The sequence below is a fragment of the Melospiza melodia genome, chromosome 1 (assembly GCF_035770615.1).
Source record: "Melospiza melodia melodia isolate bMelMel2 chromosome 1, bMelMel2.pri, whole genome shotgun sequence".
Lineage (NCBI taxonomy): Eukaryota > Metazoa > Chordata > Aves > Passeriformes > Passerellidae > Melospiza > Melospiza melodia.
In genome coordinates, this window is record NC_086194.1 from 140,597,493 (window position 1) to 140,622,015 (window position 24,523).

Sequence of the window (24,523 nt, forward strand, 5' to 3'; positions counted from 1 at the left end):
GTCCTGTGGCCCAAAGAAAACAAGGTTATTCTACTATTAAAGCTGAATGCTAATTATGAGCCATTTTATTCTCTTTGTAAAAATAAAGTGGAATTAATTTTTGTTAATAGTGAAACAGTTTCTGGTAAAGAATCACAAGTGCTAAGAAAGAATCAATGTCTACTCTGAGTATTTTTAATTTTGGATTGTAATGGAATATAATCACTAAAGAGAGGAACACCCACTACATTCATAGAAGGAGCTGACCAGAAGTCTGCAATACACAGCCTCAAAGCAAAAAATAACACACATTTATAACTACTTGGACTGAATACCTGGCAAAACTTCAGGAAAAGGACCAAAAATAATTTTATTCCAAGCAGTTCTAACAGAAGTTTCTTCATGAGGATCTCGTGTTGCTCAATCACAACAGCCTATGCTATCAGGAATGGAAAATCACAGCAGTACAGCATCCTGATGAAGTTTGTTTAGGGACAGCGTGCATAGGAGAAAATTAAATAGGAGCAGCAAAGAGGATATTCAAGTACAACACACACTGCAAATGAAATGCATTTATTATAAACCTTTGGCTTGAGTCTTCATTCACAATTTTTGCCCAATTGCTGCACAGATCCCCATGCTCTGTATGCTCACCACCCAGGCAGCCCTCCCCAGGGCCCCACAGTGCACCTCCAGCTATCAGGGCAAGATCAGCCTCGCTCATGGGTACTGAGACCAGCCACTTCTGAAACACCAGGCTTTCACATCCCACACCTCACCTCCAGAGACCAAAGCTTGACCTGCCAGTCATAGCTTTTAGTCCAATTCAGGCATCCTTCTAGGCCTGCCACGGATGAACATGAGCAGCAAGAGAAGCTAAGGAGGAATGCAGGCAGTAAAATGACTCCATCAGGATTTCCTCACAAGTACAGTGATTATCAACTTACAAACACCCTTCTCATTTACTCAGCTCCAACAGCTTGGCTTGCAGATCCAGTCCTCGGTCCTTAACTCAGCTTTCTTGCTACAATTATGGGGCTATTATGTATTAATGTGCTAACAAAGTTATTTTACTTAATAAAGTAGATTCTGAGAATCAAGGTTGTTTGCACACCTTCCCTCATTCTTTTCTATGACCAGCCTAAATAAATAAATAAATAAATAAATAAATAAAATGTCATTATAAAATCTAACCAGACAGTTGACTTCCCAATGACACTTATTATTAAAAATTGTTCTAAGAACTCTGGAGTGAAAAAAACCCAAACATTTCAAAGTACACCTCTAGTTCACACCTGCCAAGGAGGGTTTTTCCATACAATATTGGTACATTTTGCAATGCAGTCACCTTCCCTCCTTCCTTGCATGAGAAATTCCCCTTACAGAGATAACAACAAAATGGGTAAAAGAAAAAAAAGGGAGCCACACGTTTTGAACATTACCAGTGTAACCCTGTTGACTACAGAAGTATACACAGTTTTGAAAAGTGGACAAACAAAATTACTCTGGTCAAAGATAGTTTTATATATGCTAGATACAATAATTCTGTAAGAAACCGCTTATGAAAGAAAACATCCCAACTTGAGTTTGTGAGAACACAGAGCCACATGAAGAACACAGTCTACACAAAAGGTTGATTTTGTTCCAATTTCCCCCCCTTAATACATCCTAAAAGGCATCAGGGAAATCAAAATGACTGTACAAGCAGCAAAAATGTATTTTTCTACAAAACATAAGTGCCAACATATCAGAAAGCACTACTCAGCCCCCACTATCTTGTTAGATCTTCTGTAATGAAATAAAGGAAGAAAACACAAGAAGCAGAGAGGAAGTTTCATTGTTCTTGTGGCTTCGACATTTGGTGCCGTGAACGTGACAAGCTCTCAAGCCTCCGCTCCGCGGCACCGCCTGCCCCAGGCCTCTGTACCAAAATGTTACCATGCTGCAATTAAAATAATCAAACTGAGACAAAAGAGAACAAGCAAATAAATAGCGCAAACTTGTTTACGTTTCTGGCTCTGCCCTCACAGTATGAAATAAAGTCTCTTCAAACACCAACTACATTAATTTGAAAAACAATAATATTTTCCTTTCTCCCTCCTATCTCAAAGTAGCACGAGTTTTTCAAAGTTCTAAATAAAATAAACTAAGGCATTTCCTGTATGTATTTAGCTAATTATTAAACTGATTCTAAGCATGATAGTCACCACCACGATTTCAGTATGAATCTGGGAAAACACACTTTTAGCAAACTGCCAGTGCACTGCAGTAATGACTGATCATATGCATCCTCTCAACCCTGCCCTTAACTTTGGATACAAATTTCTAAAGAAATGACAACCAGCACTCCTATACAAATCCAAACACTTAATTTCAGCTTCTTTTTTTGTGCTCTAGGATTAGTATTACCGCTGTGATTTAAGGAGAAACGCTGGGCTTAATGCTGCATAAGAGAGGAAAATAAAGTCAACAAGCCTGCAATAACTTCCCAAGGAGGGGGGACAGCATACTGTCTTCACTTTACTACAAGTAACTACCAATAACCTTCTTGAGGGGGATATTATTAGTTAATTAATCTGCAATATTAAATGCTGTCCTCCCAAGGTTAAAAGAAAGGTAAATACTGCCGAGATATTTAATGACATCATCATGCATAACCATGAGATAAATATGAGGTCTGAAGATTAACTGAATGTCATTCTGTTTACATGAGCATGTACTTGTAAAGAAAACTATTAAGATTAGAGAATAGAGAAAGTTATGTAACAACTACCAATATTTCACTGTGTTTTGACTACTCAAGCTCTTGGTCAGAAAGAGAAGGCTTTATTGCAAAAATGTCTCACTCTGACATACTTTGTAGTTTCTTCATGTGCATATAAATTACTGAATATTGAATAGTAATTACTGCAATGAAAAAGACACTCTCAGGCTCCACCTCCTCTTGACAGTGGGAAAATATAGATGGGTTTGTGCATTATTCTGGATGCCAGAAAACTTGCTTACAAAAATATTTCCTGTGCACTAAGATATATTTAGCCTCATAAACCCATAAAACTGTCACAGGCAACCACAAGTACACCTGTAGCCATTAAAACGGGGGAGGGGAACAACAGAAACTGCAGACTCGAATTTACATTATTTCTTTGCAATTGTTAATTAGAAACATTCTCTTTAAACTCTCTTTCTCAAACGGAAATAAACTGTTCCTCTCACTCCCCCAAACCAAGACCCCCCCCAGCCCCCCTGCACCCCCAACATCCAGACCCCTATGATGCACACAGGAGCACACATATGCAAAGAGAAAGCACTAACAATGAAGTCACAGCACTTCAGAAACACACCTTGTCATCTTCCAGCCCTTGCAGATGAAGGCAGATCTTATTAGTTTTTCTCCGTCTTCAGATCAAGATGTAGATAAATCCCCCACTCATCCCACTGGCTTTTTTATTAAAAACAGGAGGAGGGGAAAAAAAGAAAAAATAAAAAGAAGAAAAAAAATAAAAAGAAAAAAATCCCCAGACGATTACCAGTAAATTTACAGCTTTAAAAATATCAGCTCTCCATTATCCCAAACCTGTGTTATGTCTTGATGTAAACCAAAGCACATGCTGAGTGAGGACGTGCGCACACAGCAGCTTATCATCTCTGTCATCTGCTTCTAATGACAGCTGACAAACTGGCCACGCTAATCCTTCCCTAACTGCTGATCAGAGAGATCCCCCTTTGACAATCCAGCATGGTGGAGTACTCGAAAATTCCTCCTGCTTCTGTTCTGTTGCCGCTCTAAAAAGCAGTTTCCTTTTCATTGAGATAATAGCCTTTTCTGCAGTCACGTGGCAGCCGGGCTACATTAGCAGAGCTTGATGATAACAGAGCAACTCCCCTCCCTCCCTCCCTCCCTTCTGCTGGTTTGAAGTGTTCGACTCCTGGAGAAACCCAAACCCAGCACACTTGAAATCATTTTGCATCTTCCTCTACCGAAGAGCAAATTGTGCTGTCGAAGTGGAAGAGGAATATAAGGGCTCTCTCTCTACTTCTTGCACCAAAACTAATTAGCAAATACATTTTTAAACAGTGCCTTTGTTGGGGCATACACATTGGTCATAAACATGTCATATGAGACTAAACTGAATATTAAGCATGCTTAATACTGACTATCTGGCAAGTTAGAATTATTCTTTTCCCCCAAGAGTACTTTAATTTTTTGCCTTTAATTTTAGTTCTGCTGCAATAAATACTCTTCTCTCAGCAACAACCTATGGTTCAAATCCCCCCAGCACACAACTCTCCTGTAAATACAAAAAAGCACAAATAACAAATGATCCACACTACAAAACTCCAGTGTCAGTGCTTCCATATATTAAGTGACATCATTTATCTTGCTTTAACTCATTTTTAAAGACACTGTCAAATGGGGAAATCTACTTAAGCTTCAGCTTCACAGTTCCCTCCTAAATGCCAAACCCCAGGCAGGTTTGCACCTCGCTACTCAGAAGCTTTCCTGCTTGTAAAAGGCAAAGTACACAGACAAGCCCAATGCTCTGCCCTGCCCTCACTGAAGTAGTTTTCACAGACTACAGAACAAGCCTTTCCTCTTCTGCATTAGCACCATTTCCCTACTACCTCAGCACACAGCATAAACATCCCCAAATTATTTCCCCCAGCTCTGTCCTCCTCTGAAAGCACTGGGCAGTGCAGCTGGGCACAGACCAGCATAGCCTTACCCAGGCATTTCATTGTAGGGATTTGCAGGCGATTTAAGAAAGTTGTGGATGAAGCACTGTAAAATAATTGTCAAGCCCACAGAATAACTTTTGCAGCTTTGTACCTGCTCTTTTCCTATATGATCCAGAAACAGAATTATCTCCTTTTGCTTTAGGGTAGATATTAGAAAAAAAGGTTCTTCCTCCCAGGGGTGGTTGGGCACAGGCTCCTCAATGAAGAGGTCACAGCACTGAGCCTGACAGAGTTCAAGGAGTGTCTGGACAATGCTCTTGGGCACAGGGTGTGACTTAGGGATGGTGCTGTGCAGGGCCAGGAGTTGGACTTGATGATTCTTGTGGGTCCTTCCCTGTAACTCCTTCTACTTCCATCTTATCCCATTACACCACTTCATTCTCCTTAAAGACAGCATTGATCATTAACTTACGGTTTCTCCAGGAACCTGGAAAACAGTTTTAGAGACTGTGGCTGTACTCACAGGAAAATAAAATGGAAATTGTGAAGAAATAGTGGCTGTCCTGTGCATACAATTTGTGCAGCCAATGCTGCCCCATCACCCCTTCTGTTTACCCCTCTCCCTAAGGACAGCCCTGCCCAAGGCTCTGGGGAAACCTGCCCCAACACTGTGATCAGCACCATGAGCTCAGGCCCAACCCTTCTGCAGCAGAGCAGCTGAAAACGAAATGGGAACGAGGCCCCTTCTGGAGCAGCGTGAATCCTATTTCCTACTCTTCTCTTTTCCATGCTACAGAGGGAATCTGTGAGAAAGATCCTCAGTCCAGGAAGAAATAATCTGGTTCCATAAGGAGAATACATTCACCAGAAAAACATATTCACAGTAAATTGAGGGGGTTTATTTTTCCCAGGCCTTTCTCAGTATGTCCCTCCTTCTCAAAGCACTACACTGCATAGGGTAAGCAAAATGAACATTATTTGGAGTTACATACAACTTTTACCCCAATACAACAGGAATTGCTTTGCAATCTTAATTTTATCTCATTTGCATTTTCCATATGAATTCCTTATCTAAAGAAGATACATCAAGCATACTAGTCAAATTGGAAAATTATACTAATGGGACAAAACCTGAAGATTAGGGAGAGCATCTCTGGTATTCAAGAAAATATATTAACAATTACCAGAAGGAAAATGAACTTTCACAAGAATGTTCACATACAAAACACTTCACTTGTGAAGTAAAAATCTAAGGAAAACATAAAAAATGGGAGCAAGCATCCCAGTCAGATAGCATAGCTAAAACTATCTCCTTGATATTTACAGGAATCATAAAATGAGAAATTTACATTCAAAATAATATGGTGAGTACAAACACAGTAATCACAGTGTTAACGAAAGAGTTATGTGTAAGTAAAAAGGAGGTAACAGAGAAGAGTCATTGTAGCAATAAAACAGGAGATAAAGGCTGAAAAAGCAGTGAAAGTACACAGATGTTGTTAAAAAGATTGCTTAGTGAAGAACAGTATACAGATAAAACTAATGGAGAAGTGGGAACATTCCACTGCAGTGTACAGACTAATTCTAGACAAAAAGGGAAAGGAGAAATGAGTGAAGAATACTCCTGACAGAAAACACTGCTCTGAGTGGGAATAAGGGAACATGCAACAACAAGAAGAAAAGGCTCTTTGGCTTTATCAGGCAGTGATATATGCTTCCAATGAAACGACAGAGTTGTTGCTACCTTTCAAATAGTTTCACAGGCATCCCACACTCAATTTGGGGATGAGCAGGTGACATGCAAAACTAGTTCTAGCATTGGAGACTTTTTCATGTTAGGATAAGACACGGATCTTACACAGCAGAAGAGATTCACCTAAGTTTTCTCTAAGAAATGTATCTCGTTAATACTTCATTTTCTTTGCCCAGCTGCAGGTGACTTCGCAATAGACATGGGGAAGATGCAGCTTCACTAAAACATTTATGTTCAAATAATTGCAACTGATAAACAGAACACTGTCCTCATTGCAGGCATTTCACCATTTTTTAAAGTTTATTTTCTTTTTCTTCCTTTTTTTCCTTAAAAAAGAATGCATCAGGCAGACAGGACATATCACAATAATCGGATGTTCTTTGCCCTTCTAACATACCCACACTTAAGACAAGAACTGGTAAAGCCATCGCAAAAGACCTTTTCAGTCTTCTTAACTCCAAAACATAACTTCTTAGTCCATTCTCTCAACTCTTTATGCCATACCCAGGAGGATCCAATTCCACCCTCACAATCCCTTCAATTCTATCAGTCTGGAGTAGCCAAAGGGTACCCAGTTGACAGCTATAGTAACAGCTCTCATTTACAAAATAGCAAGACATTTCAAACTGTGTTTGTAAGAGTTTGCAAAGCTGACTCACCGGGCTTTGTTCAAGGCATGAGGCCACTGACTTTTAGGAAAGCTGACTGGGCAGCATTAAGTCTCACTCCTCGTGAGAAAGACTGGAAGGGCACTGCACCAGCAAAGAGAACAACCAGAAACTATTAGGACTGACTGCTATGATGCACTATAAGGCTATTACTGCTCAGATAAAGGAGTAAAACAGTATAGTGATTTAATGTGTTACACTTCAATAAATGTAGACACAAACATACAGTTTTCAAATATTAGGTATTTTTTTCAAACTCCTCTACAGAACATTACATAAAAACATTGGTTTTTCAAGTCAAAATTGAAAACCTGTTGACTTAAATGTCAATGACATGGACATTTCATCAGTTTAGGAACTCCTAATTGAAAACTAGGATTCCTCCATTTACCAGCTGATAAAAAATGAATAGAATACTGGAGATAAATCTCATTTTTCTGACCTTCGCACCTCCTCTGGAAGGGCACAGAAATCGTATCACTGGAATTTGCTGCATTTGTCATTGCTCACTGTCAGTCTCTGTATTAGCAGTACAGGCACCTACAGTGCTAAGAACCTTTTCAGTTCTGTCCATATGAGGGCAATGAAAAGACACTCCCTCCCCTCTCAACCTCTTAGATATTACCGTTGGCTTCTCTCTTCATTCCATAAAATGTCCACGCTTCTTGAAGACAGCTCATCAAGGCTCTCATAACTTTCATAAACATCCACTCAGAGCATTCCATGTGCAAGTATCTGCAACATCTAACTGGAGAATGCAGTACTGAGGTGTGTGCCATATATAGCAATTAAGTTCTGTATGGGCATGTCCACTGTTCTTTTCAAACTTGTTCTTTTTAAGACAAGTTTGATGACTATAGTTAATTGAAATTTTTGAGTAATAGCTGATGAGGATTTCTTTTTTTTTTTCTTTTATTTAAATCTCTATTGCTTCACTTCTTTGCCTTTAATTAAGAAGGAATACAAGAGAAGAAAAAGGGTTTCTTTCAGTGCAATCTGGAAATGGTCAGCTCCTGGCTCAGTTCTTTCTCCTCCTGGAGACTAAAAAAGGTTGTTCCCCCTCTGCTTAGAGCAGAGTGCTTGCCAGTGCTCTCTGTGGGTTATTCTCTCTGGTAGAAATGGGACTCAACCCACAGAGAGAAAAGTTAAGACCATGAGATGCTTCCATCTGTGCTGGGAGTAAACGAGAGGAACTCAGCAAAGGAAGTTCAGCAAGCAAAGAAAAGCAGAACCAGAATGGAAATACTAGAGCATAGGAAAAAAATGTTGTATTAACATACAACGTTACATAAATATATTAACATCTAGTGCTACCATGCATTTTTAACAGAATGTAGTTAAGTTATGAAGAGTCTGGGATTTTTTATAAAGAAATTATTTTACATTCTACAGAATGTGCCTTCCAGTGAATACTTTTTTTTAAATCAGCTCAAACTCTTTATTTCATCTCATCTCAAGACAGAAGTACTTCTAAGGACTTTTAATACTAAAAGGTTCCCAAAATTTGCAGACTGACTGCTGGCAGGATTCAGTGGCTGAGATTTGAATTAGACAAAAGTTTTAACTAGATAAAAGTCAGACAAAAAAATGTTAACTATTAAGAGCAAAACAAAACCATACTAATTAATCCAAGGATAAGGTAAGTTTTCTTTCATGTAGTCTTATCTACAAATAAAGTATTCCCAAATGACATCATATGACTCAATCAAGGTAAAGGATTAAAGATAAAATAATTTGGTGAAATTTCAAGGTTTCTGATAACCAGGCAGGGCAAAATAGTGTAAGACTCCAGCCGGCCATAACAGCAACAGTGTGTGAACTCAGCAGGATTTGATACATTGCCTGTGTTTCCCTTGAAACAGAGACTTGCTGCTGTGCTTAATGCAAGTGGGACCTCTAACTTTTAGTTCAGGATACAGCAAATTATTCTGCCATACCTGGTGATGAACACTCAGGTCTCTGCACCTAGATCTCCTATTTAAGAGAAGACTAACATTTCCCAGGAAGTCACAAAAATGTCATGTCTCATGAACATTCAGCAGTCTTGTAACTGCTAGTGGCTTGCAGACATTGCCTTGCATTTGAAAAGCCAGTTCCCACGAGAAGCAAGCAGGAAATGCACTGAGACTGTATCTTGCAGATCCTGAAATTCTGGGCTTTCACATCCTTCCAAGAGACCTCAATGAAGAAAGGAGATGCTACTGATTACAACTAGTGTCACCTGGGAGAAACTTGAACACAGGGACAGTTGCTTTTTACAAATTTGAGAAGAAATAATAAGCTAATTTAATGTTGCACCATCCACTCTCATCAATTCTAACAAGGACCTGGAGCAGCACTTTGTGATGCTGAGTGGTGAATGATGACAATGAACAGCAAACATTGATGACTGATCCCTTGCCTTAACCACTGAGCACGTGGTACACAGAAAAGCAGTCATGCTCCAAATTTTGGTATTATTAAACATCCAAAATATCAGTGGATGAGACAAGGTATAGAAGAGAAAATGAACAAAGTTAGGTTTTCTATTAATAGATTTCAAGCAGTAATTTCCATCAGCATTAGACAGAGCCACAAAACTTAACTGAGCCCAAACACAAACTCCTGAGAACTACAAGAACTGGCACTATTTGATGAGAAAACCAAAAGCCACAGACTGCAGCCTACCAAACAAAAAGTGAAAGGAAAAGCAGGAGCAATTGAAATTAATTTGACTTATAATAAAATAATTAAATACTCTGCTATGAAATAAGTATCAACTTCAGGACAATTGGTCTATGCTCATTTTTATAGTGACGTAGATGTGATGAAATTGGCATTTAATTTTAGCACTGCGTCAATTCAGAAACTACAAATCCCACTTGTGAGAATAAAAGAGCAAAAAACCCCACAACCTTTGTGACAATCCAACAGCAATGACTGAATGTAGGGTATTAAAGAATATTTAACATAATGACAGTTATGTGTTCAACAGAAACCAGACTTGCTCACTTTTCACACAGAAGTGCAGGTTTGCTATAAGCAGCAGTAATAACAAATGACATCTTTCAAGCATGTAAGACAAGACTCATTTCATTTAAGTAAAGAAGCAATAAAATTTAGGTATGCAGGTAAATATTTACAGTAGAAACAAGACAATTCTTACAGAGACAAAGTTCTGAGCAGAAATTCTACACCATCTCAACCATCCCCAGTGTGGTTAGCACTGAATATTTAAGTCTATGATAAGAGGAAACATGTCAGAACTTGGGTCTACTGCTAACTCTTATAAAGTTCAACACACTGAATTCCAAAACAGGAATCTGTTTACAACTTTACTTTGTACTAGGTTTTCCCTAAAACCAACTGCAAAATCAGTTCATACGTAAGACTGAAGGGAAAAGATCAGAAGCAGAATACTGCTTGATCATTTTACTCTGAAATATTTAGAACATATTAAGAGCTGTCCCCTCTAGAGGACTCCTACACACATTTACGTCATACTGTACATCAGTATGAGAAAGTCAAACACAATGTTTGAAAATAGATGGCAGACACATTACAACTGCTATCAACTGCAAACAGCAGGCCTGATAGATCTTCCCTCAATGTAAAATTAGTGACCCACACCACGTTTATACACAGTAAATTTGCCACAAAAGCAACCTCAAAATTATTACTGTAATGAAAATATCAACAATATGGGCAGTGCATTTTATTTTTTCAAAGACTGCATTTGAGCATGTTGTGTTGAAGCACAAGAAGATACAAGGTCTGTAAATGAGGAGAAAAGTCATGCTTGGAATGGCTATTTCATTGCTTTCCTCTTGGCAAAGAGAGTCCCATTTTATCTTTCAAACACATGGCTGTCATGACTCATCTTGAAAAAGCAGTACTTGACAGTTCACAGGACTATTTCTTAAAATCATTAGCAAATAACCTTTAATATGGGACTTATGAGTAATTTGGATTTTTACAAATTGCCTGTCCCAGGTTCTTAAGAACCTATATTTTCTAAGCTCCAAGTTAATAACATAATAATATATATTGTTTAAGCCATTTGTCTTGAGTGAAGCAAATATCCTTTTGAGAAGAAATCAGACAAGTTTAAATTAACTGTCCTTTCTGCTGTGCAATTTCTTCCCCAAAACCAAAGAGAAAACAGGCAGGGCATGTAACATATCAAGACAAAAAGAGCTCAAAGAAAATATTTTGCTGGCAGTTTTAACAGCAGTATGGCAAAGACAGAGACAATTTGAAATAATCTGGACATAAAGTCATATTTTGCCTTCAAAAGTCAGAAATGCAATCACAATCCAGTCAAAGTAACTGTGAGAGAACTGATGCACTCTGTTTCCAAATTACACCTCCACCTGAGAAGCAGGATGCCCCAACAGGGCCACCTTAAACTCCAAGTACATGGCCACTACCATTGTCCAAAGGTAAATCAGTGTTACTTGCTAAGCAATATTTCAAGACCATCTTTTGACTTCGTTTTGTGATGTGCATTTTTATCAACTGCTTTGCAGATGACACTGCAGTGCTAATTTTGAATGATAAAGCCATGTAGAGTCCTGGACATGGGAAGGCTGATTTTCTCTTTATTGCATATGTGACCAGCAGGTCAAAGGAGGTGACTCTCCTCTTCTACTCTGCTCTCGTAACGCCCCACCTGGAGTCCTGCATCCAGCTCTGTGGCCTCCAACATAGAAAGGACATGGATCTGATGGAGTGAGCCCAGAGGAGGGCCAAAAAGATGATCAGAGGATTGGAGTGCCTCTTCTATAAAGACACAGAGATTTGGGGTTGTTCAGCCTGGAGAAGTCCCCAGGAAGCCTTACAGAACCTTCCAGCGCCTGAAGGGGACTTACTGGAAAGCTGAGGAGGGACTCTCTACAAGGGCATATAGTGACAGCACAAGAGGAGATGGCTTTAACCTGAAAGAGGGTAAGTTCAGATCAGATATTGGGAAGAAATTCTTTACTATGAGAGTGGCAAGATGCTGGAACAGACTGCTCAGAGAAGTTGTGGATGCCCTATCCCTGGAGGTGTCCAAGGACAGCATGGATGGAGCTTTGAGCAACCTAGTCTAGTGAAAGGCTTCCCTGTCCATGCAGGGGAGCTGGAACTGGATGATCTGTAAAGTCACTTTCAACCAAAACAATTCCATGATTCCATGTTGCTGTGGGAGTTGTGGGGTTTGGATACTACTGCTTTGGAATAGCTACACACACACACACACACACTCTGATAACCACTCGTATTTTTGAAAATGCTTCTAACTTAGCAAAGCCAAAGTTCAAGGACAATCACTCTACTCCCAGAAGAGAGCCTGACAGGAGTGGATACAATGAAATTTAAGTGAACTGAGGGCATGAATTAACACTAAAGGGAGCTTTGTTCTCAAACTGGTGTGATCCTCTTAATAAGCATCTGTGACACTGCATTTACTTGCTGATGTTACTGTTCAAAAAAGTTAAGGTGTTAGGGGGCTGTTGAAGGATTTTTTTTCCCTTGAAAGGCTTCTGGAAAAAAAATCCCACATTTTTCACTTAAATTTTACATGGGAGGGGGCGCAATGTACAATGACAGCCATCCAGAAATGTAAGCCCTTCCAGAAGAAAAGATATCTACAGTAAAATAAATTTTACAAACAATGTCAAAAACCAATAAAAAAGGCTAACCCACGTCCCTATCAGCCAAGAGATGCAATTTCTTAAATTACCTGCTGCTTGGAGACTTTGGATTTAATGCAATTCAGAATACACTGGCTGCCAGTACTACATAAATGCACATCCAGTGGGCACTGAGGGGCACATGGAAGAACACTTTTTGAGAGGAGCAACAGTGGAGAGCCCCCAGTGGAAGCAATGAATGATGTGTTGGAAATTAAGTAACAGGGCCAATTAAAATACCTCAACTTTAGAAAACTAGGTAATATAAGAATACAGCTACTGTCTGCAGTGCTGTTCTTCTCCACAAAAGTGTGTTTTTTTAAAAAAATCCTGTGGTTTCAATATAATATTATGATTTGAAATATTACATAATACAAGGGGAAAAAAGCAGCAAAGGAAACATTGAGCTGAGTATCCTGTACATAACACTGACAGTAACATTTGTATTTGCAATGGAGATTACTGAGAGGGATAAGGAGAAAAAAGTGACAAAGTTCCCATTAGGGTTCAAGTTCTTGGGAAGCTTCCATGACACAGTATTCCTGCAACTTCTGATACATCACACTCACTTAATATCTGTGCTATATGTAAATCAGATTAATTACTTTTATAAATATATAGCCTGCAGTACCTCAGTGTTGTTAAGAATCAGAGTGGTGGGTAGATAAGAAAAACCAGACTAGCCAAGACATCAGATTCTACAGCTGTGAGGAGGGCTAGATGAAAATACCCAATAAATACAAAGAACATGCAAAACAATGCCTGAAGTAGAATGGAAGAGAACCAATAAGGAAGGCAACATAAAGGGAAATACTTCCAAGCAAATGGCTCCTTTTAACCAGGCACTTTACTGTGGTCCAAAAGTACAGTCTTCTTAACAAAATATATTGATATGTAGAAGTAATATTTTTTAAATTTTCTGGAAAAGCTCCTACTTGGGAATAGCACTGCTTCCCTTCATCATCACAATCTGATTTCTAGTAACATCTTCCCAATCCTTCCAACTGGACATGACTTCAGCTGTAGAACTGCCCTTTATCCAAAGGTGCAGAAGAGAACCAAACTTATCCAGGAGTCTGTAATCTCCAAGAGAAGTTTTAAAACTGGTGCAAGAACTCTCTGCTTTCAGCACTGGAAAATCTGTGCCTATCCCAAAGAGTTAAAAGCTCTTTTGGATTTAGCTGGACACAAATCTGACCTAATATTTGGACTTGAATTAAAGGCCAAGCACTTGAGATTTATGCTAATGTCACAGATCTCATTTCTGGGTAATTTAAGTGTGCTCCACTGAAGACCATTCCTTATACTCTTTCAGAGGCTAAAACTATTACAGAGAAACCAAATTATTAAAGTAGCATATAGGAAATTCTAAAGTAGCATAGCAGGAACATGCACAGCACTTCTGCAAAACCTGTGCTAGCTGCCTACTGATTTCCAAGCACAGCTGAGAATGATCACATTGAAGTGTAAAGGCCTGTTCTTGCAACAAGACCATTCTTGCTTCCTGCATGCTTTGCATCTCCACCTATATATACATATTCAAGATAAGCTATGCATACACACACATATAATGTGCCTAAATTAATAAAATATATAATGTAAACAGTAAGCACAGAACACAACTCTTTTGATGACAAGTAGGACCTACAACAAACTCCAGGAAAGAAGAACAGAAAAATACTAAAAGAAAAATCAGTTTCTTTTAAAGCATACTGCTGGTATGTCAATTAGAAAACAAACAGCTACAAGCACTAGCAGTAATCTCTTACCCTGTCGTAACTTTACCATGATTTTGATGCCATGAAACTCTAATTTGCTTTCTCCAAAACCCAGTATTTGCCTCACCTATGACTATTCTTTTTGGTCTCATATTCATTCTTTTTTGTTTTTTAGACGTTTGTTATTTCGAAAACTACATTTGCACCTCTCAGACAAACCTGGGTATTAACAGTTGAAACCAATTCCTTGCAGAAACCAATGTTTCAAGATTATCACACAATCATACACATAAAACTATATTAGATTTCATACAATGAACACTTTTTTAGGTGTTTTAGAGCTATGAAGGTATGACTTTTATTCTCAGGGGAAAAAGGAACAGACAAGATATCCATAACCTTACAGTCTGCATGCTGTGCATGTCATGTAGCAATAAATAATTCATATTTTGACCTTATGGGATACCTTTTACTCATGGATTTCAGAGAGCTTTTGCAAAGGTGTATATATGTTTTATTATCAGAAGTTTATAGATCTCAGGATGAAGAGAGACATAAAATTACCTATTCAAGGTCATTTAGTAAGCCAGGTGTATTTAAGTGGGTAGTATCAGGCATTCTGCCTTTTTGGTTCAGATTGCAACTTACAGGGATACTACAAGTGTCCAGATAATTTCTTAAACTTAAATTAAACCTGCAAGAAAATATGATGGATGTTATCTCTGTAAAATTACAAAAAATCTAAACATATTCCTGGGTGAGAAAGGAGAAAAAAATTACTATCTCTAGGTATGCAGTAGCAGGATAGTAGAGGAATTCTCCAGAATAATCTTATGCAAGCATTCTGGAAAGGGCATTGGATTCACAGGCAGAGCTGTCAGGATCTGCTAAAGAGGGATGAAAACAAAGCTGTCTTCCTCCACAATGAGATTTTTCTTGGAGACTATCAGTTATCAGAATGAGCCTGAAGAAAGTAGAAGCAGTTCTACAATAAAAATTATACAGAGATGTGAACAGTAGAAAATAATATATTTTGGAAAGACTGATTCTATTTCCAGCAACTTTCCCAGAAGACTCACTACCAGCACTTAAGGTATGTAAACCAGAACTAAACACATTAACTATTCCAGTAAATATTCTTTTTTATTTTCATTTGCTAAAAAAAAAAAAAAATGCGTTTCCCTGATGTCAATAATTAACTCCTGAAAAATATCTTAAATAAAAAATAAATATGCAAAAAAGCTTTGCATAGAAAACAACTCCAAACTCATATATAAATATGAGAACATTTGTGAGAATGTAGCACTGGAAAGACAGTTTGTTCGTTAACACCACAGCAATAATGCTCTGGATTAAATCCTTAAGTCCTGCAATGCTCTGAACTGCCTTACCTAACATTAAGTACAGGGCTCCATTCATGGCCTTAACTGTAAAGATTATGTGCAAGTGCTTGCTTGGAGTAAGTTTGGAATGTTTTTTACTTGTCAGGATGGAGTCCTTATGTTGTCCCAGACTGCTGAGAACTTAGAAGCACATAACATGCATAAATTATCTGTTCAGCTGCCCTCAGGAGTGCAGCAGTAGCAGGACCCAAGGTCCTTACGTGTTAGCCAAGAAAGATAACAAGGAAATAAGCCTTGGGTTGTTTCTTTGTATTGCTTGTGTTTGTTTCTTTTTCCCCAAAGAAAGAAGGTACCATAATCTGCCACAGAGGGAGCTTACTCTGTTCTAATAACAGAGATGTTTAAACAAACCAAAGATTTATATTTTACAGGAGGAAAAAATTATCACCACTGTTATCACTACTGGCTTATAACAATTGGTAGCAAAACACTATTTCATAAAAGGTCAGCATTTCAAAGCTAGATTTAACTAACACTACCACTGAAATGTTTCCTTTACATAAAATTAGGTTTTAAAAAGAAAAAAGAAATCACAAAAACACACACTCCTTATTCTGTATGTAACAAAATGAGGTAAACCCAAAACCTAGTGACTGGCAAATCAAACTACCATCATAGGCAGAAAAAACCTATCCTGACTTGTCTATGCAATCAGAATGAAATGGAGTTTAAGGATATCCAGCATGCACTAAGAAAAGACAGATTTGCCAGAATTTTCCTGGGATTAATTAAAGTGGAATCATTTGAAATCCTTCTCTTCTTTCCAAGCCTCTCCAAGCTGAATTTACTCCATTTAGGTAACAAATGCAAAGTAGGCAGGAAGGCATGTGCTATTTTCAAATCAGAAAAGCAATCTGGTTTAGAGAAGAGAATTTTTTAAGCTTTCAAAATACAAAACCATTCAGAAGACCAAACAAAATACATTCCTCAATTCCTTTGTGCAAATGGAGTCCTTCAGACAGAGAACAAAATGTGCCCCTCATGAATAACTTCCTGCACAAGATTTACACGAAACCCTCAAAAGTCTTGATGTTCATGCCCAACTGCAAAAATATTTGATGCGGCAGAGAGATAAGCAATGCTTCTTGTTGGAGCTGAGTCTGTGATTCCCCTACCCTACTGCTGGTGTGTAAACAGGACTGGGATAAATACAAGCCTCTGTGCAAAAGGTGAGGGACCATCAGCACACACTGCACGTGTTCCATCACAATTTGCCCCGTCCCTTCTCCGTATTTAAGCTCCTTACCTTTTTTTCACCACTACTTTCACCACCTAGGCTTAAGCAGAAATTATTATAAGCTTATTAGCTGTAAGTGGTCACGTCCACAAACATGGGGAAGGGCTGGTGCTTGGTGCCAATCAGCTTTCACTAATCTGCACCCTACCAGTGATCCCACTGCTCCTCGGGATTGACTGTCAGGAGGTCAAAACTGTTCCTGAGCCAGCAGGGGCACAAATATCATGTTCCTGGCTCCCTCTCTTCTGCTGAAGGTATGTATCAACCTAACTCCCATGTCTTATGGAAAATGAACGTGTCCAGTTACTCCTTTGATTTTGATTTGTTATGTCACAGACATTGTGCAAAGCCAGAAATTTTCACAGCTTAGGCGAGGAGAAGAGAAAATCTTGGAAGATCTGCGGAGTTCCTCGTGCATTTACAAATGAAGAGCATCAAATTCAACACTTTCTTGTAACAAATATTTCACCTTGACTTTGATACTTTTTGTGGGGGGAAAAAAATAGACCAGAATCTGAACTTTGTCTACATTTCCACTAGCAACTTAAATGCATCAAGAAAAAATGTTCTTTTTGCTAGGTCTGTATGGGCAAATTACTGCTTTTATCCTCCAATTACACAGCCAGCACTTAGCTTGGTGAGCAGCACAAAAAATAGTGGTGTTATACTACATACTATAACTATATTCTATTACTTTATTTGTAATGATTATACAATGGTTTACTGACAACTTTAAAACTTCTCAATATCCAAAATACTCTTGTGACAATAGTTCACTGGCAGAAACCTAAATATTACTGGTAAGGTGGTGATGATGCTCTCCTGACATGCTAATTTCAAGCCCATACTAAACCAGGTAAGTACCAAGACAGGTGAGCAATACCTCAATACAGGACAACAAGGAAACATGCCGGTAGGTTTGGAAAGTTGTCTTCTGGAGGCAGAAAAAAGCCCACCATTTTATTTGAAACTGTAAGCAAGGTGTGGTCTAAGAAACAGCTTTTGTCATTTACTCTTTCAGAGCACATAAAAAGAAAAACTAAAATAGGTATTTAGATAACACTAAAAGGAAACTGAGCTTACCCTTAGTGCACACAGGCGTTTCACCTATTTACCAAAGGGTAGATAAGAACTTTTTGTGCCACTCATAATAGAAACCTTCGTACTCAGCTCTGAGCAATCCTAGAAGAGTCATTTTAACTATTTTATTTCCAGCAATGATTAGGAAATATGAGCATCTCTCTTATACTGTGGCAAGCAATAACGATCAGAATTAAAAGAAGAATATGCAGCCATTATAAAGCACAGGTCACTGTTACAGGTTTAATATACCCCCCCCCCCCCCCCCCAGTTTGGTTTATGTGTTAAAAGGTTTTATATTTTTTAAAGCAGCATACAGGGTATTCATCAGGTAACTATAATTGTTCAGGATATTTCAGGAACTGGAATACAAGACTAGTTATTTACATAATAGCTGTGAAAAGTGCACATCCTTCAATTAAATTTCTATTTTAATCAGCGAAACTGTGGGAATAATCCCATAATATTTCAATAATACCATTTCAGTAATAATGCTTCAATACTTTTTTAGACTTCAAAAAGAACAAGAATATAACCAGACAAAACTAGAGTCTGGATATTCTGGCTCGGAAAATCCTTTTCTTTCCCAAATATGAAACCCACCTCTTTAATTCATTTCCCTTTCTACTTCATGTATCAAGAACCATCCTTTTCTATAGAATTGTTTTTGGATTTGCATTTCTCAAGTACAACAAATTCAGAATACCTCTATGAAGCTGGTACTTATTAGGCAGAAAGCTGACAATAACTGCCTCTGATTTCAGGTGGTATAGCTGTCATGTAAAGAAGCTTTAATTCATTAAAGTCATGAATACAACAGACAACCACCTCACACTGAAAAATTATGCCACTACCTTTAGATTAAGATTACTCAATGAGGTTTTAATGAGGTCTGAGAGGTAACCCTGCCAACCCACTATCTCTGGCAGAAGCCACCCCAACGCCCTGGCCCAGCCTCCACAGGGAGCACAGGGCAGCACTTGTGGCTGTGAGCCCACTCTGAAGAGCTGGGATATAACAGGTCCAGGAAAATTTTGAGTGCAACTCAAACCCGGTGATCTGAAAGCTGCCCATCTGTAAAAAAGGGGAATGCACCAGTGGGATTTTTAACTGACCCAAACTTTTTTTTGGTGGTGGGTTTTTTTGTGTGTGAGGGGGATTATAAAACTGTAGAAGGAATTAATCTATGAAGTGTGCACTGTTTGACATTTGAGGAGAGTAGTTTCCATTTCACTGCATTTCAACAACCAGAAAAGTTTCGAAATCTTGTGTGACCAGATCAAACTCATGTAGTAGCAGTCACTGAGCCGTTTAAGTGCCTTAAAGCTTGCAGCAGCAGCTCTTTGCTGCAGGTACAGGCATGGCTAAAATGAACACAATTCATCTCCAAAAAGAAATGGAATTACACCCAGCAGTCTATGTACAGTGCAAGCTTCAGCATGATTTAAAAGGAAAAAAAAAAAAAAACAAAAAAAAAAAACAAATCCAACCAACCACGCTTTATCACTATTTAAAAATTCTCCCTTCCTCCAAAGAGCATTTTCCAGTATCTTATTTAGCTTACTACCATATGTTTGCAATTTCTACTCTCCGTGGAAGTCATTCTGAAAAACCAAAGGAAAATTTTTTGTGAACCACAAATATAATAAAATAACCCCCTCCATGAAATGGTCTAAAAAGCTTGGATTGCTTCTGCTCCACCTCCCCACATCTGGCACTCGCATCAGATTACAGGCCAGAAGGCAAGGCAGAGAGACGGAAAGGGAGACAGTGGCTGGATCCCAGCTAGGAGGAAGTGTGCCTTCTATAACTCACTCTTTTCCCAAATGCCGATACGTCAAAGCCTGATAGGAGAAACAATTGTGGGAGAAGTTTGCACACGTACATACACAAGATACACAAACATCTGACAGGCAGTGAATTACACTAACTGTGCTCACATAGCTTCAGAACTATCAGTCTGTGCCAAAAGTGCAACTGGGCTTCTGATTTTGTAACTGACAAAATTTACAGGAAATGGGCAATCATTGGTTTCTAATTCACAACACTTTCACTTCTTCTAATTCTCCATGTATTTCATAGGCACAACAAAACCAAAAGACACTGAATAATCTAAATGCCACAATCTTGTCAAATAAGCAGTTTATTGATTGGTGGCTTTGAAATTTAAATTTTGCAAACTTTAAAACTGGTTTAAAACTCAACCAGGAAGATGCCTGAACCTACACAAGAATGCAAGGAGCTGACTGGAAGTGCTTTTTCCCAGAGCTCTCTCTGGAATCACATTCTCCTCATCCCTTCAAGCCTGCATCAGCAGCACAACAGCATAAAAACTTTCACTGAGTCTTTCAAGCTTAGCAAGAAATCTACTGCAGTCCATATTATCAAAATTATTCAGACCACTCAAATGATTTTTTTTGTTCCAAATGGACTCGGCACGCTGGTCAGGAACTCACTGAGTCAAACACGAGCAACAGAAGTGGGATTCTTCTTGCTAAGCTAATTGATGGCCCTACAAAAACAAAACGCAACTGCATATTCAAAACTTTCAAAGACGCCCTGTATTAGAGCTGCAGAGCGCCTTCCCCTCGGTGCCTGCTGTAATATGATCATAATTGCTGTGAAAGGGCGAGAGCCCGACTATACGTTAAATCCTGCCATCTGTAGGTGCTTTACACAGCTCCATTTGCTGCTGCCGGGTCAAAAGTTTACCCTATTTTCGCCTGTTCATAACCAATCACACAAGCCTCTGCTATGCGTAATCTTTGACCTACTCTCAAAGCAATTTTTGTATTATATAGTCATATGATTACACTGAAAAACCCACACATTTTATTAAGAATACAGTTCTTGTTGGTTAGCTTTACAATTATTATTATTTCCATATTCAGTAAGCGTACTGTACCGACCTTGTTCTTCCCAGTTAACTCCCTTGGAGCACAATCATAGAGCCATGAATTCTCCAGCATTTCTGGCTAGTTGCAATCCAGAACCACATGCAAAACAGAGCTGGAAAGCATTCACAGTATCTGTCATTTTAGAAGTAAGGGGAAAGAACTGCTCCATCTGTACTCATAGGGAGAGAAGACTTTTTGTAAACATTTAAACTAATGTTCACAGTAAAAACGATAATGTTTCTGAAAATTAGGACTGCCATAAGAATATCCCTATATGTTTACCTTAATAACTAAATATGCAAAAATATACTTCATGGAAACATTTATGCTACTGATATTACTAATATCAAGGGAACAAGCAGTTTCATGAATAACAGAATTAATTAAGCCTCATCTCTCACAGATTTACACCTCCTGGTTGGTTGACTTCGGTGTCTAGAAAGGTGAAAGCTTTGAAGGAAGTTTTTCCCACAGCTGGGACATTTGTTTAAAGCCTCTCTTTTCCCATCACTAGGATTCCCAGACAACTAACAAGATTGTTTCATGCTGCAACCTTTCCCTCTGTCAGGGCACCCTTAGGTGGTTCCACTTAGACTAAGCTACTTATTTTCACAAAACCTGCGGGATCTGAATTTCAAGCTCTCCACTGTGCCAAAAACTGTGATCAAAATCAGCTATAGGTTCAAAAGATAATGAGGAGAATTGAAGGGATGCGTGTGTGCATCTACACAAGTGCATGGTGTGACCTCATGAGCCTTGTTTCTGTAGGAAAAGAGGTTAAAAATAAAGGACAATATTTGACCTTCTTGCTATTTCACAGAAAACTAACTTAGAAAGACCCAACTAAACTGCCGGCTATACTAATAGGTCACCCAAAAGTAACAGCACAATATTTAAATCCATCTTGCACATTTTGCTAGACAGTTTTTAAAGAAAAACAGACACACAGGCCCATTTAACTTCTAACAGGAGATAAAATCAGATACTTTTCCACAGACATGTATTTTACTGTAATCTATAAATTGTGATAGATTTGTGATGTTTAAAATTATTTTTAATCTAGCATTTATACAAGTCTGTTCAATCTTCAAGATTATAAACACAAGTCAGCACTTGCATGAATAGTTACAGTGCTCCATTTCACATTTGACTTTTAGTTGCTAAACCCTTCATAAATGTAACAAGAGAATATAAAACCAGCCCTTGCCACTGTGATCAGTAAAGTAATATAAACCAGAGAATAATCAATCAAATAACAGCATTAAGCCATTTCCAAGCAGGTAATAAAATACATTCACATGCAAAATTCTAATAGTTATGAAGTCAAATCATTTACTAAAAGACAGAATAAAAAATTACTCCAAATAAATAAATCAAGATGTAGATTTCAAGGCAACACTAGTCCACCATCTTACCTCTTTGGTACAGCAAAGACCATACACAGGACTTAGCAGCTCCTACAGAAAAGATCAAGACCTTATATGTGCAAAGCACATCTCCTTAGAATGCTATACATGAAGTCATATATCACTTCCATAAACTGCTCAGTCTAAGTCAATAAGATGTTTGGAAAACAGGAAAAGCTACTCAAAATGTTTCATTTTTTGTAGAGAGATAAATAAAACCCAAAATAAAACAGAAGTCAATATTTAAAAGCAATGAAAGCAGTTCATCTAACTGGCAAACATGGTGTCATGTATACCAGACATTAGCTATCAGATATTACACAAAATTCTATACAACAAGATGTTTATTATGTATATTAATATATAAATACAAAAAATAAATAAACTGTGTGCACATATACACACAGCCTTCAGACATCTGTTAACAGGACTGATATCACCTATGATCCAGGCCAGGAACAAGTGAATAGTCTTTCACCCAGGGGAAAGCAAGATGGATGCTGTTACAGGAAACCTACTCCACTCAGCTTATCAGAAGCAAAATGAACAGAGGAAAAAGCCCAGTATAAACGGAGAAACGAAGACAAGGCAACAGAACTGACTTTTAAGAACACAAAGGAGAAGGCTGAAGGTACCCAGAGCTATCTACAACATGTCTCAACACAGGGAAATTTTTCACCTTGGCAGAACAGTCTGATCTAGAGCAGAGCTCAAACAACTGGAGCAACAACTTATCAGGAGATAAAAATACTGAAGAAGCGAAGTTGAGAATTCAGGAAACCTGACTCAAAGCCCAAGATGATCCAGTAACACAGAAATGCTACAAAACCACTCAGTGTTTTATGTAAGTTTGTGTATCTCTTCTAATTTTCTTACTATGCAAAAAGTGATTTTAGAAAGTTTGCAGCTGAGCATGAATTTATATTATTCTTTATATTACTGGAACAATTTGGAGAATTTAACACCGATCTTGGTAATATGGTTAGTTCACTCATATGGGCCCCATTCCTGATAAGGAGAAACAATTTGTCCCCAGCAAAGAGATCATCCATGCCAGAGCCAGAAACTTTTCAGGAACCTGATGAGGCTCAGGGGAATTTACAAGTACCAGGATTTTATGTAGGTTCACAGAGCAATGACATGAGGGATCTGTGATGCAGAATTTTTTCTTTCTTTTATTTAAGAGCAACAATTCTGCTATACAATTAGAGACCAGGCCAACTGCAGTAAATCCTTACCACCACATGTATTTCCATTTGACTGTACGGGAATTAAGCAATCCAGATTATTTCTATAACTTCACATACAAAAAAGTAACAAATTACTTCTACCACCAGCTGACTGTATCATAGTAAACTGAGTTCTAAAGATATCACCCAATTTGTACATGATTTTTCTACTGTTTCATTTCACCTGAACCATTTTCATTAGTACAAGAGCCTAATGATTTCCTGGGTGTGAAAATTCTTACAACAATGAATCTAAAAAAAGGAAAAATTTTAGAAATTATAAACCATATAAAAATCTAAATCTTAATTTAGTATTTAACCTTATGATGATAAAAACACAAAACCAAGTGTGGAGACAATTGTTAGAAGCATTTGCTTTGGAAAATATGCACAGATTAAAAAGGTACTCAGTGCTCTCATGTAATGGATATGCATATTATCTCAGGATAATAAAAATTTTATAGACTACCACTGCATGACAATGATGAGTACACATACAATTTTATTAATATTATTATTGTTTCATATATATACAGGGCTTTCCATCTTCCCATATTCTGTTTGGGTTTAATAGTTACAGTCTCAAATTATTCCTGCAATTCTCCTAAAAGGCAATATAAAAATATAATATCAAAATCCACTCAAATATTATTATTTGACTTCTCAAATGGCAATTAGAAGTTTGAATCTGAATTACTTCATATGCAAATAAGGTGCTTTTTATATGGCAGAGGAGCTTGGAGTTGATAAGGGCATTTTCAATGAAGTGTTTTAAAGGATGTGGTTTTCTATTAAAAGAGGTCATCTAATACAAGGAGT

At 38.0% G+C, this 24,523-nt stretch overlaps 1 protein-coding gene across 5 annotated transcripts in view; it reads right to left on the minus strand.

Moving 5' to 3' along the window:
- Positions 1-24,523, minus strand: part of NCOA2 (nuclear receptor coactivator 2) — a 188,310-nt gene that overhangs the window by 86,554 nt on the left and 77,233 nt on the right. The window contains exon 1 of one of the 5 annotated variants that reach the window (XM_063170159.1): positions 3,324-3,703. The exons of the other annotated variants lie outside the window; for them this stretch is intronic. The gene's annotated coding sequence lies outside the window, so the exon portion shown is untranslated. Of the gene's footprint in view, positions 1-3,323; positions 3,704-24,523 lie in introns of those variants that run through there. 5 annotated transcript variants of the gene reach the window in all.